Source organism: Panulirus ornatus, chromosome 53 (assembly GCF_036320965.1).
Source record: "Panulirus ornatus isolate Po-2019 chromosome 53, ASM3632096v1, whole genome shotgun sequence".
NCBI classification, from domain to species: Eukaryota; Metazoa; Arthropoda; class Malacostraca; order Decapoda; family Palinuridae; genus Panulirus; species Panulirus ornatus.
In genome coordinates this window covers 2,486,064-2,499,429 of record NC_092276.1, presented here as the reverse complement: position 1 = coordinate 2,499,429, position 13,366 = coordinate 2,486,064, and the positions used below count along the sequence as shown (strand labels likewise).

General features: G+C 41.9%; 1 protein-coding gene across 2 annotated transcripts in view; it reads right to left on the bottom strand.

Moving 5' to 3' along the window:
* LOC139765168 (protein FAM185A) overlaps positions 1–13,366 on the bottom strand; it is a 54,775-nt gene that overhangs the window by 908 nt on the left and 40,501 nt on the right. The gene's annotated exons all lie outside the window — the stretch shown is intronic.

Here is a 13,366-nt window from a genome sequence, read left to right as displayed (position 1 = left end):
ATCACTGTGCATTAACAGTTCCAGAATATAAAAGTAAGATTATCTACACAAAGTCCTCAGAATTGTAGCTCGTCAAGACAAAGTTGTCTTTGACATTTTTTGGTGACCCTGAAACTTACAGAATGTGTAACAATACAAATGCATATTTGCCCTCTGACTTCTATACATCTATCTTATTCTCAGAAATTATGAATGGACTGATACTCAAAGGCTTAGAATATCTCCTTAATGTTAATATCATCATTCTATATACATAATGTTTGTGTTCTTGAACTACGTTGGTTAATCTCCGACCTTAGCAATCGATCACAAGCAAAACTTAAGAAAAATGGTAACTTTGCTCAAAGATCTTAACTATTTACACCATTATTTAAAAGCTAACTTGAACTGCAAACTCATAAATCATCATAATCGTAAGGTAAAGAAAGAATCTTCGTTTCTATTGTACAAAGTAAATGCAAACACTGAAGAGCTACTTTGTTTATGTCAAACAATTATATCAAGACCTGGACTCAAGTAGATAAGTTTGCAAGGTGAGTCTGGCAGCATTGCCAAGCCACTGCTTCAGTCAGAGTTCAGGTCACCTGTTAAGAATTAGAGAATTCCATCACAGATGTTAGACATAGTTATTACAAGTTGGCTTGAAGTGTGCAGTGCTTGGCGGCCTGGTGTCCAACTCAGATATAAATACCTTCAGCAGAGAATCTTTTTTTTAGTTGCCTTAAACTCTCTTAGTAACAGAGTCTATGATACGGACTAGTAGATTTTTCTCTATAGCAGTGAAAGTAATGCTTAAAAATTTACTGAAGTAAGTCACTTCGACATTACATTGTGCAGAGAGTTTTCATGGTTCTCTTTGTCACGTCCATTAAGCAAGAAATCAAATAAAATATGATACAGGTTACTGTAGGATTACAGAGGCTATTGACCACTAAGAAAAATCAGGAAGTGGTTCTTTGTCGTTCCTGTGATTTCTGCCTGGGTTACACTCCGCCTTATGTGTCAGTTTCCCTTTTTCATGATATCCTTGGACTCCCGGTCACCTTCATAGTAATAGCTGCAACTTGTTGATACAACATGTGACAGAGTTGCATCTTACACGATTGTCCCCTTACCTACTAGGAGTCTAATGAATATCATAGTACGACAAAAACACAGAATGGCTACAGACAATTAAATTACAAATTGAACGAACTTTTAATCGTAAATCATAAGTGCATACACGGTAAGCTATTCACAAAAAAACGTAAATATTTATGTGAAACCCAACCTTTTAGTTTGACATGGCTCTGACAGCTGGCAGCCCTAGCTAGGCTAGAGCCCTGGCACGGTGCCGAGAGCTACGGACTCGGCGTTTGCGAGGTGTAGACCATGGCAGTTACGTCACGCCGATACTATTTCTAGCCGCGAATCCCCTGCCCTTGTGTGGCGCTCCCCGACCATACACCCAAACGTTTGTTGGTCCGTGCCAGCTGCTCCTAAACACCCCACGCCGGAACGTTTTGATGCCGAGATATTTCCTAATTGTCACTCGCAGTTGACACATTCCGCGCTAGAGCGCTTCTATGGACTAATGTAAGAGTCAGCTGTTATGATACATTAAACATTGAAGTATATGTCGTTGATATGAACTCCTGAAATTATATGCTATTCTACCAGTTTCCTCAACCACGCCACGTGAATCTGCTATCGACCAGAATGTACCCATACGAAAATCAATCGATTATAACAACAGGGCGTCTAGATTGAGGCGTATTACCCATTACTCTTCTATTTTTTTCTTATTCGAACTGTCTCTTGCTCACAAATCTCCATGAAAAAAATTGAGAAGTACTCCAAAATCATTAAATCCCTCCAGCCAACAAGAAAGATAAATATTAATGGCTTTTTATCGCGTCACCTTGACCTAGATCAGCCATTCCCTCACGTTCCTCGTTGGACTATTCAGTCTTATACACCAAAACACGTGTTACAGTAATCGCCACATGCATGCTCATTGCTTAATGCCAGAAAGATTGTTCAATGAAAAGATTAAGTTCAAAACTTTCGGTCTTGCGCAAAATATATTCCTGTACTGTGACCAAGTTCAGTTATGTTGTAATTTCTAATCGTCTATCAATAAATGTGAAAAAAAAAAACTGCCCAGATAAATGATGAACAAATAAAGAATCATAAGAACACAATCATAAGAACACATCTACACCTCATTAATATCAGTCGTGTATATGGTAATCAGTACATTTCGCCGTAATTAGAAACCCTCCTAACACTACCATTACTAGCTGACTTACTACACGTTAACTTTGACTTACTCTACACCCTGGCCTCGGCCTACCCTCCACTGTTGGCATTGACTTACCTTCCACCGTGGCCTTGACTTACCCAACACCATGGCCTCAACTTACCCTAAACCATGAACATGATTTACCCTACACTAAGACCATGACTTACATCACGACTACACCATGATCACTTCTCTGACATTGCATCTTGATTTACCCCACACCACAACCTTGACTTAACCTACAACATGGCATGAGGTGTCTTAATCCAATACCTTTAAATTACCCTACACCATGACTTAGCCTAACCAAGACCTTCACCTACCCCGACACTGTGGCCTGATTTAATAGTTTTCAAAACCTGCCGATGTTACAAAATTAGGAGATACAGCGCACTCAAAGGAAGACTGGCTAAAGATTCGTCAACTGAGACATGTAATCAAAGCGGCCAGAAACATTTTTGGCTTTTAATGTAGACAAACGTAATGTAGCGCATTTTGATCACAAAAAATTATCAATTGTGAGTAAGAGATGTTTGTAAACCATCATTAGTGGCAAAATATGTAAAAAAAAAAAAAAAAAAGTGATTAGCAATTTTAAGTTAAAAGTATGCAAGGTTCCAGAACTAGTTAGTAATACCACGCGGTCCTACGATATTCCACACTGTGTAGACCAGTCATTTCCCACAACGTAACCCTGGTTACTCCTCCCCACGTGGCCTGAGTTACTCCCAACCATGCAACCCTGAGTTACTCCTCACCGCGTGACCCTTAGTTACTCCTCACCAAGCGGCCCGGAGTTACTTCTCACCACGTGGCCTTGAGTTACTCCCCACCATGTGACTCTGTAACGTGGCAACTTCCCACCATGCGACCCTGGGTTACCCTCATCATGTGGTCCTGATCAGCTCCCTACCGCCATGACCCTGACATCATATGGACCACCACACACACTCCTCACTGTGGCTCAGACCACACACTCCTCACTGTGGCTCAGACCACACACTCCTCACTTTGGCGCAGATCACACACTCCTCACTGTGGCTCAGCCCACACTCCTCACTGTGGCTCAACCCACACTCTTCACTGTGGCTCAGCCCACACACTCCTCACTGTGGCTCAACCCACACTCTTCACTGTGGCTCAGCCCACACACTCCTCACTGTGGCTCAACCCACACACTCCTCACTGTGCCTCAGACCACACACTCCTCACTGTAGCTCAGCCAAGGTATCCCTCTCTGTGACCAAGCAGGTGCATCTTTACCGTACTCCGACTTGAGCAGATTTCTCCCATTACAAAAGCTTTTTATTACCTTTTTTTTTTTATCTTTTCCGGGTACAAACACGCGCGCATGTGTGTGTGTGTGTGTGTGAGTGTGCTGGGGTTGTGGGCAGGAGAAGGAGGGACCGGAGGCCAAGGTCATCAGGACACCGCGGGAGACACACACACACACACACCTTAGTCTATCCCTCCCTCGCACCGTCAATATGTGTTGAGACTGTGGCCAGCGAAAACCAGTTCACACTAGTCTGTGAGTCTTCTCCACTGTAATTGCCAGTGGAGATCAGCGACGGAGTAGACAAGAGGATGCAGTCAACATATAAATAACAAATAAAACAGCTCCATCAAACAACGTGGGCCCACCAACAACCAAAACAGGCCCAAAATATATTCGTTCATACCCATATACAAGTAATTATATGTACAAAGATACGCTCTACCCTATTTTATTCCTCTAAGAACAATTCGCATTTATATATTTTTTTTATTATACTTTGTCGCTGTCTCCCGCGTTTGCGAGGTAGCGATATATATATATATATATATATATATATATATATATATATATATATATATATATATATATATATAATGGTATCAGAACTACAATATGTACTTAATTGCACTTTAACAACAGAATATATAGTTTGTTGAATATACTGGTATACGTTTTCATAGGATCAGAATCATATATAACGTAATGAACATCAGTCAAGTTATAAATCCGCTTCTGATGGAGGTGACGACTCCCTGGCGAGCAGGAGTCGCAGTCCAGTTCATGAGGGAGTGCGGTCAAGCCTCTTTCCCTCGGAGGAGCGACGTCGGTGTAAAGCTCTGCCAGCGTCGCCGGTAGGGAGGGTTGTGACATCGGCCACCGTGGGTGCCGGTGGCAAGCTCCTGGCTGCGCCGCAGTCAGCAAAACACACACACACACGCGCGCGTGGCTAGCGATAGCGTCGCTACCGTTCCCCCGTCCCCCCACCCCCACAGTAGCCTCCCTCCCTCACCTCCAACTACGCAACACTTCTCTCCACCCCCACCCCCTTCCTAATACTCCCCGCCCCTCCTCCCGCTGGCTGCACGTGCGGGGGGTCAACATTGTTATTGTTAGTAAATTCGCGTCGCCACATGTTTGTTTATATACGCATCTTCCTAGCCATGACACACTTCCCTACTGCTGTGAGTACGCCATTCAAGCCTATCATCCGATACCAGTATTTCATTGGTCTATTTCTGTCAACTGCATCACCAAATGTGTTATACATGCGTTAAGCATATACACCTCTTTAACACAGGACTTTTAATGGTACATTTCTATTAATATATCCAGTTACGATACCTGTATTCCATATCTTAATGTGAAACCGATGGTTAAAGTTGGGATACACCTTGTATACAGTAGGTAGACATCATGCTTAATCACGACGAACGGGGTACATTGCCGGGAATAAAATAAATACTTTAGGGGTTATTATCCATCATACTGAACCGAGTCCGTCTACTGGGAAATAAAAATGTAAGTTTTTGTGTCAGTTTCCCCCCGGCGAAGCTATCATATTTCCCGCCATATCTGGAGAGACGAAAAATCGGAATGACATCTAAATCCTTATTTCAACATAGAGGTAAATAATACATCCTCTAAAATGTAACATGTGATTGTCATTTATTAAGTAGCTTTTAAGTGAATACAGATTCTGGTACTCTACAAACTATGCAAACAGGACTCGATACCATGTCCACAGTTCTAGCCAATGAGCTCTCAACCATCTAGAGACGGCATATTCTTATAGAGTGAACGTATCCTAAACCTAAAACAGGCTCCTGTTGGTATACTTTCTTGTTTCTACCACAAATACGATTATGAACGTTTCTGTACCCTCGTCAAGCAGGTCTGTTGTCTGTCCAACAAATAACCTCGTCGTAGACCATCAGGAGATCTGGTATCTGTCCATCCCATATTCAAAATCTGAATTAAGAATCAGCAAACACAGGCTGGGGGAACATGCAGTCAACAGTATTAACCCTTTGAACACCATGGTACGACCCCTCAAGTATAAAGGAACGACCCTCTATCATCATTACGACCCTCGAGCATGAGGGTACGACCCATCGGTATGACGGAAAAATCTTTGACACAAGCGTCTCTCACCTCTGTGTTCGATGGTTGTATCGTTGTGCGCAAATGTAAGGACATCCCTGTAACCAGTGAGTACTGCAGCGTGTAATGTAAAAAAAAAAAAAAAAAACCTGTGAATTCTCGATGTCTTCTAGTCGTACGAAGTGATCAACAAGCGGTCGCGGGAGTTCTTCGGGGTTGGGAACCCTCCCCTAACGTATTATCAATTTTCAAAAACTGTAACAAAAGGACCAGATTTAGATGTCTGAGTGTAAGTTTCAAACAAGATGAAATGAAGGGAGAGATTGGTGCTAAGTTTGAGAAAGAAGCACTGGATGTTTTGGCGCTGGGATGAAGGCGGCTTTGGGGCATCGGGATCTGAAAGTTCAGTAAGAGGAACATGTTTAGGAGATATGTGGATCGATGAGTTGATCCAAGGATTATGAATAGTTAAAGGTAAGTCATGGAGTAGTCTTTGGGACTTGGCTATAGATGGTAGGCTCTCGTTGCGATACACTATACATGACAGCGAGAGAATAGTTGTGTGATAAATTGGTTCAGTTCCTCTGATCCAGACGTTACCTCGCTAAATAGCCTGGAGGCAATTAGGAACAAAATCATATATATATATATATATATATATATATATATATATATATATATATATATATATATATATATATATATACATAAAAGCAGGTGCACTAAATGCTGGGAAGGCAGATGAACATTTGAATTTCATGCACTGCTGAGAAATCTTAAGGCGACAGACCCCTAAATTTTGTGACGAGGTGGGAAGACCTATCAGAGTGCCATACTCATACAGTTGGTACGCGCATGAATTCCATGGTGAGGTAGCAGCGGGTTTTAATGAAGACGCGGGAAGAATGCAGTTTCACATACCAGCAGGAAGAGGATCAACTGACACGCGTCTTGCTTGGAAAGTGAATGAGTCGCCAGTTTCACTTTACCTGAGGGAACTAAGATCGTCTCAGTCGGTGCTAACGGCTCTGGTTATGGCTCCGTGTTGTTGGGTTCGCTATACCTAAAGGAGCTCGTATCGTCGGACTCGGTGTGGATGGCTCTGGCCTCGGTTCAGTGCTGTCAGCTTCGGTATCCCTGAGGGAACCATAATCGTCCGAGTCGGTGGTAAAGGTCCTGACTATGGCTCCGTGTTGTCAGTTTCCCTTTCCCTGAGGGATCTATGATCGTCCGAGTCCATGGTGGCCGCTCTGGCTACGGTTCCGTACTGTGCCACTATTTTAAAGCTATTTCATCATGAAAGCCTTGTTATATTAGGCCCACCCCAGAGTTAACAAGGTGTAAATGGTGGCTGGCACGCTCTGGTGCCCTCGTGCCTTGTGATTTTGAACAATTCATATTTCTAGGCCGATTGTTTGAAAATGCTGCAACTACTACTGCTACTACTAATGATAGTCTTTTTACAAATAATGGAGTTGTGTGACTGTGTCTGTGGGAAAACTTTAGCTTTTTACCTCACTCTTAATGCTGAGGTCCAGGGTATAGAGGGTGCAGTGATGGTCTTAGCAGTGAATATGAAAGTGTAGGCTAGTCTTGAACATAGTAGACTGAAGATAAGGGTACTGGGAAGATGAGGGTGTGAAGAAAAGTATAGTGAACACACTTTGATTTATCCTAAGTTTAAGGACGCTCTTGAATCTCGCTTATGTGGATTCTAGTGGTTATGGCTTTTGCAGTGAGGATGGCTATTTTGATCTAACTCTAAGTGATCTAAGCTAGGTTCCAGGGTCGGCCGAAGAAGCCAGTAACGATGATGATGATGATAATGATCATGATAATAATAATAACAATAATAATACTAATAATAATAATAATAATAATAATAATAATAAAAATAGTGAATAATAATAATGCCACTACTACTACTACTACTACTACTAATAATAATGCCACTACTAATACTACTACAAATAATAATAACAATAATGATAATACTTTTGCTTCTTCATTACTAGTAAAAGTCTTGTTTTATAATACACAAAAATAGGCGTAAAGAAGTGGTCGTTTTACCAAGTCATGTCGTCGATACGTCGGCAGAAGTGGGTCTCAAACGTAATTATGTCGAGAGGATTTATCAGGCTTCTCGTTACATATTTTTCGCACTGTCGTCTACCTCTGGGGTACGCTGAGGCAAGCTAGATTCTGGGGAGGGAACGGAGAGAATTCCCTGCTCAAGGGTTAGGTAAGGATGACTGTTTTAACCCAACTTCAAGTTGGCGATGCATGAAGGCATTCTGACGACTCCTGCTGGCCTTAGTAAAATTAGAATTCAACAGAAGTGATATTTCTGAGAATAATGATACTTGCAAAAAAACTGTTCATCTGTAACAGATATTGATAAATGCAGTCAATAGCAGCACAATGGGTGAAAAAAAGTGATATCCGTTTGACTCTCGCTGCTGATATACCGGCAAAATAACAACTGACAATGGTGACAGTGTGCTCAGATCAGCAGCAATCACCTTCCTTCTTTAGTAATTCATATATTCTGGAGGTGGGTGGGGAATACAATTCTTAATTTCCTGAACAGTATTTTCTTTCTTTCTTTCATACTATTCGCCATTTCCCGCATTAGCGAGGTAGCGTTAAGAACAGAGGACTGGGCCTTAGAGGGAATATCCTCACCTGGCCCCCCTTAATTTCCTGAACAGTATTTATGATTATTATTATTTTTTTGTTCCCCCGTCACCGTATGATTCACTGTTGATGAGTTACAAAAAATGTTATTACTCTTGATCCTAGCAACTACGTCCTATCACGCTGATACTTATCATGTAAGAGTGAGCAGTCATTGAATTCTTTCCCGTCGTAGGTGGAAACTCCCGTACATAAATGCTTGAATGTGAATGAATAATTCCGTATAAAATGACGACAGTGCGTGCAGTATTACCGAGCAGCTATTCCTGTACCCTGCCTACCAAGCACTCCCTCCACACACACACACACACACACACACACACATTCGCTTACGTATCTAATTACTAACTCAGATTTTTCCCCCCTCTCAATTCGCATCGAATTTTGACAAGAAAAGTCAAGTATTTGTGAGTGTTTTATATGTATGTGACGGTCGTAATGGTCTTGATCTGGTATTGAAATATTCTGGGATGATATTCGGTGAAACACCTCGAAGAAAATGTCCAACAATGAGAACCACACCAACACCTACGCGGACCCTCGCTCCCCTGGCCGGGAGGGCGGCCAGCCTACTACCCACAGTATCTATCCCTGAGTCTGCTGCATTGTATTCAGACCCATCAATACGTTCAAGTCCTTTCTTGCAAAATACTCCGGTGATATCTATGATTACCGGATAAGCCCGTTTGAGAGAAAGACAATATGTGCACGTACTTCATTTTTATTTGTTCCTTCCGCGGCTAAGATCCTTCATCACTATTTTCTGGCAACTGAAAATTGACGAGACTTGTGTTTTCTATTCGTGCCTTCATACAGAACGTCCATGTCAATATGCTTTCTATTATATGGTAGACCTTCACAGCTGTTGGTATGGTGGGAGGGAGGGAACCTTCCTCTTTGCCTCTCTGTTTCAGTTCAAACAGATTCGAGGATTAGGATCCTATTATTGCACTCTAGCAGATAACCATGTCCGTCTGTCAGGTCTTTGTGTGATCTGGCTCACCCATGTTCTTCTCGTACCAAGGATATTTTTCCAGCCAACTTCACAGACGGACCGCATACCACAACATTCCTGTATTTCCGCAGTAAGCCGGCTGGACCCCGACTGCCATTACTGCCGAACCTCACCACACTTATCTGGTCACGTGGTTCGCCTTGAAGATCTGCTTTGGGGAAAAAAAAAAAAAAAAAGGGCAGCTAGCCCTCCGCTGATTGCATTCCTTGCGGGGGAAAAAACATAGAGAGACCTAAGGCGGCGAGTCATTTGTCTCTGATAAATGCGATGTCTGACGGCAGAAGAGACGCATTAATGAGTTACGGCCTCGTTTTAACTAATTTTTGCCGCAAAAAGCAACGTAATTATGGTATGCTCCTACCCATTCTGTGGGCGGTGACGCAAAAGGATAAAGAGTGCATAAAAAGCTCCGGCATCTGGGTCACAATGACTGGATTCGAAGTGGCCGGTAGAAAAAAAAATCGTTATAGTTATTTTGCCAGCAGCCTTCTAGACCGTTATGTCGGTTAAGAAGCCGCAGCCGGCCAGACTCCTCGAAAGCGTCGTGAAGGGATCTGGGTGTACGACTGAGGCGAATCCATTCACATGTACTTAATATCTTATACAATGGCAGGTCAGGTTAATCTGAGTGTGGGTTATGTGAGCCACTGGCACAATATCCTACCCGCAACAAATGCCGACAGCGTGTAAACCAATCACAATGCAGTTTGCCTCAACCAATGAGCATGCTCGCCGACAAAATATTCGTTCTACGTTTGGAATGGTACTGTTAGTTGAGTAAAATCTACATATACTAGAAAGAGGATTCTCAACAATCACAATCGTTACCACGATGAAAATCTTTTTACAACTACAACCACAACCAGCACTGTTACGTATATCCTGACTTCCTACTAATGACATTATAATTACTCTTCCATCTATTGTTAATTCACTACTTTTAATAACGCAACTGCAGCACTTTAGAGGGCTACTACTCCCACATAAACTAATGGGGGTCTCCCCTAACAACCTTCACCGTCACTCCATTCCTGCTTGATATATTCCAAGTCTTTGTCTATCTATATTCTGAGGGATTTACCTTGACGCTGGGAGGATCAGGCATCCCACCCGTCCTGATCCGTCATTATCCAACCCCCCCAAAACAGGTAACACTCTTTCCCTCCCTCGCCCACACCCGTCATCACCCAAGCCCGTCGTGTTTTTTTCTTTCTTTTTTATCATTTCTGCCATAATATCATTTCCTTTCTGTGCTGCTTCTCTATAACATTTAAAAAGCATCATAGCCTTGATGATCACATGTAATTAACTACTGCTTCTCCGGGAGGGGCCAGAAAATTCACCAGCTCGTCAGGGATGCTTTTACCTCGCGACACTTTCGTCAACGCAACTTTCGTCGCTACCGAGGGTGGTGGTTGCCTGACAGTCCAAGGTTTGGTACGTTCAGGGAATATGTGACTGTAGACAGCTACGTGGGTGACGATGATATCGTACGAGATGTCGAGGCTTCAAGTTGTTTACGGGAGGGAGGGGGATATCTGCTTTGCAAGTTATAAATAGCGTCGGTGGCAGGACGCACAACCTGTCGGACTCTGATAATGGAATTTCTAAAGAGGCTGCTGGGTTTCATCTTCAAAGCTTAAACGAATCCACCAAATTTGAATTCGCTTTAGCCACAATAGTTAAAATTACAAAAATACGTATAGATATTAGACTGTCAAGATTTTGGCAAACAAAAGATTATTACGTAGAATTTAAGCCGATGACATAAGAGAATAAAACTTAGGCGTGGCCAGCAAGCCACTTCACCTACAGAAAACGACGAATATTTAAAGCGGAATACCACAGGGGTCCGACCTGGTGCCCATACCATCAGTGGTGTGAGGATAGGACCCACCAATAGAATTTCAAATTTCACTGGAGACAAAAGTATTAGATATCAAACTCAAAGAAAGACTGCCTGGGGAAATCAAGATGGTTTACACAACTTGACAATATACGAATGTCAGTGTCAGCAAATACAAAGCAATGTATATAGCATGAAAAAATATGTCACAAGGATGCTTGGCAAATCATTATTACAGGTACAGGAAGGAAAAGTTCCCGGCATGACAATCACAAGTAATGGTCTAATATACACAGAACATTGCCACCCTGCAGATAATATACAGATTATTAAGTTTCATAGCTAGAAATATAACTATATGTGAAGAATACATTACTTCCTCCTCATTCCACCCTATTCACACCTCATCTGGAATATGCTGTTTAATTCTGATAATCAAAATTGACCAAAATAAAGAAAAACCCAGAACGAATACAAATAACATCAACGAAACATTCGTCTCACCCAGAAATGACAAACTAATACGAAAGACTGAGAGACGTGATATCATTTTCTGTAGATGGAATAAACTTAAAAATTATATAAACAAAAGTTTTCAAAATGTAACATAACCAACAAAATTACATTCGACTATATATTCTCATTAGATAGAGGTTCAACTGTGGAGACGAGCAGAATATTGCAATAAATAACACCTGACATCAGCGTAAAAAGTATCAATTCCTTTAAATCACGTACACACAAGTGTCTTATCGTTAAATGATTCAGTCAATTGTAAATATATGACCACTTTTCCGCACTTCAGATTTAACACTACAGAGAATCCCATTCAAGACTGACAAGGGAAGTTTTCCCTTTCAGAATTTCAGATTTCATTTCCATGGTAGTGTACTCTGCTCATGATATGTGGTGTTCATTCTCAGGTATTTTCCAGCCGACCGTTGAGCCAAAGGGAATGAATGGTGGGTGAAGTGCCTCAGACTTTACATCCTAGTCTCTGTCTCACAACAAGAACTCGCAAAACTTTTTTCTGTTCTCCGGCAGATAAACTTCTAATCCGTCTGCTTCCTAAGTACTTCCTCACACATTAAGTGTCCTCCCTCCCTCTTCCACCCGTCTTGACCCGCCAGTATCCTCCCTAGCCCAACGGTGCCCCTCACCCATCCCACGAAGCCACCAGCACTAACCTCACCATCATTACGAGAACCACATCAGTCCATCTGTACATCGTATACAAAGCTGGGAAAATGAAGTTCCCATTTAAGATGGCATTCGCTACCGATCACCACCTTGGCTTTGTTGCAAAAGATATGGAATATAATGATGGCAAGTGTAATAAGGTGAGGGGGTGGAGGGACTGCAACAAAAAATAGGAAAAGGCTCCGTTACTCAGCCTTACGGGAGCCGTCGCCATACACTGTGAACCAAGAGCCAAGCTGACCCCCATTCCGGTACAACCCTGCTCAAGGCGCTACACGTGATCCGTGTGGTAACCTCCTACAGCATATTAGGAAGGAGTTTTAATACACCGTGTGACTCCACTTCTCTGTAATCTAATTCAATTTGGGAACCATTTTCCACAGGTGTGGTTGGTCCATATTCAACAATTCTGTGTATCCATGAATGAGGATATCAAACTGGTGACGTCTTCTCTAAGATCAAACTTACGACCCAATCCTTGAACATCTCCATGCACTTCAAGCAACCCTGACACATTTTTTTTTTAACACAATTTGCTTTCACTACGACCCCTCTCCTGAAACCTTTATGATTACAACAGTATAATCTCCAAAGCTCTTTCGACAAGATCCTATTAAATCTTCGCAAGCACACTACCTGGGTTCTTCAGCTTCTGGTTAAACCGCATTGCATAAATTTTTCACATGCAAATCCTGAATTTGATATCCGTAAATTAAGTTTCATATGCGTCGAATTATTTTACAGAAATCATTAAATTATTGCACATTATCAATCTAATGCATATGCTCGTGTTAAAGGAAAACTACACGTAAAGATGAAGAAAAGATGGTTCCTGAATTAAAGGTCAGATGAATGCCCGTAAACACAATTAGTTATCAGTAACAATCAGTAAGACTGACATTGTTGTCAACAAAACCTGATAACAGTACATTACTTTTCCCGCTG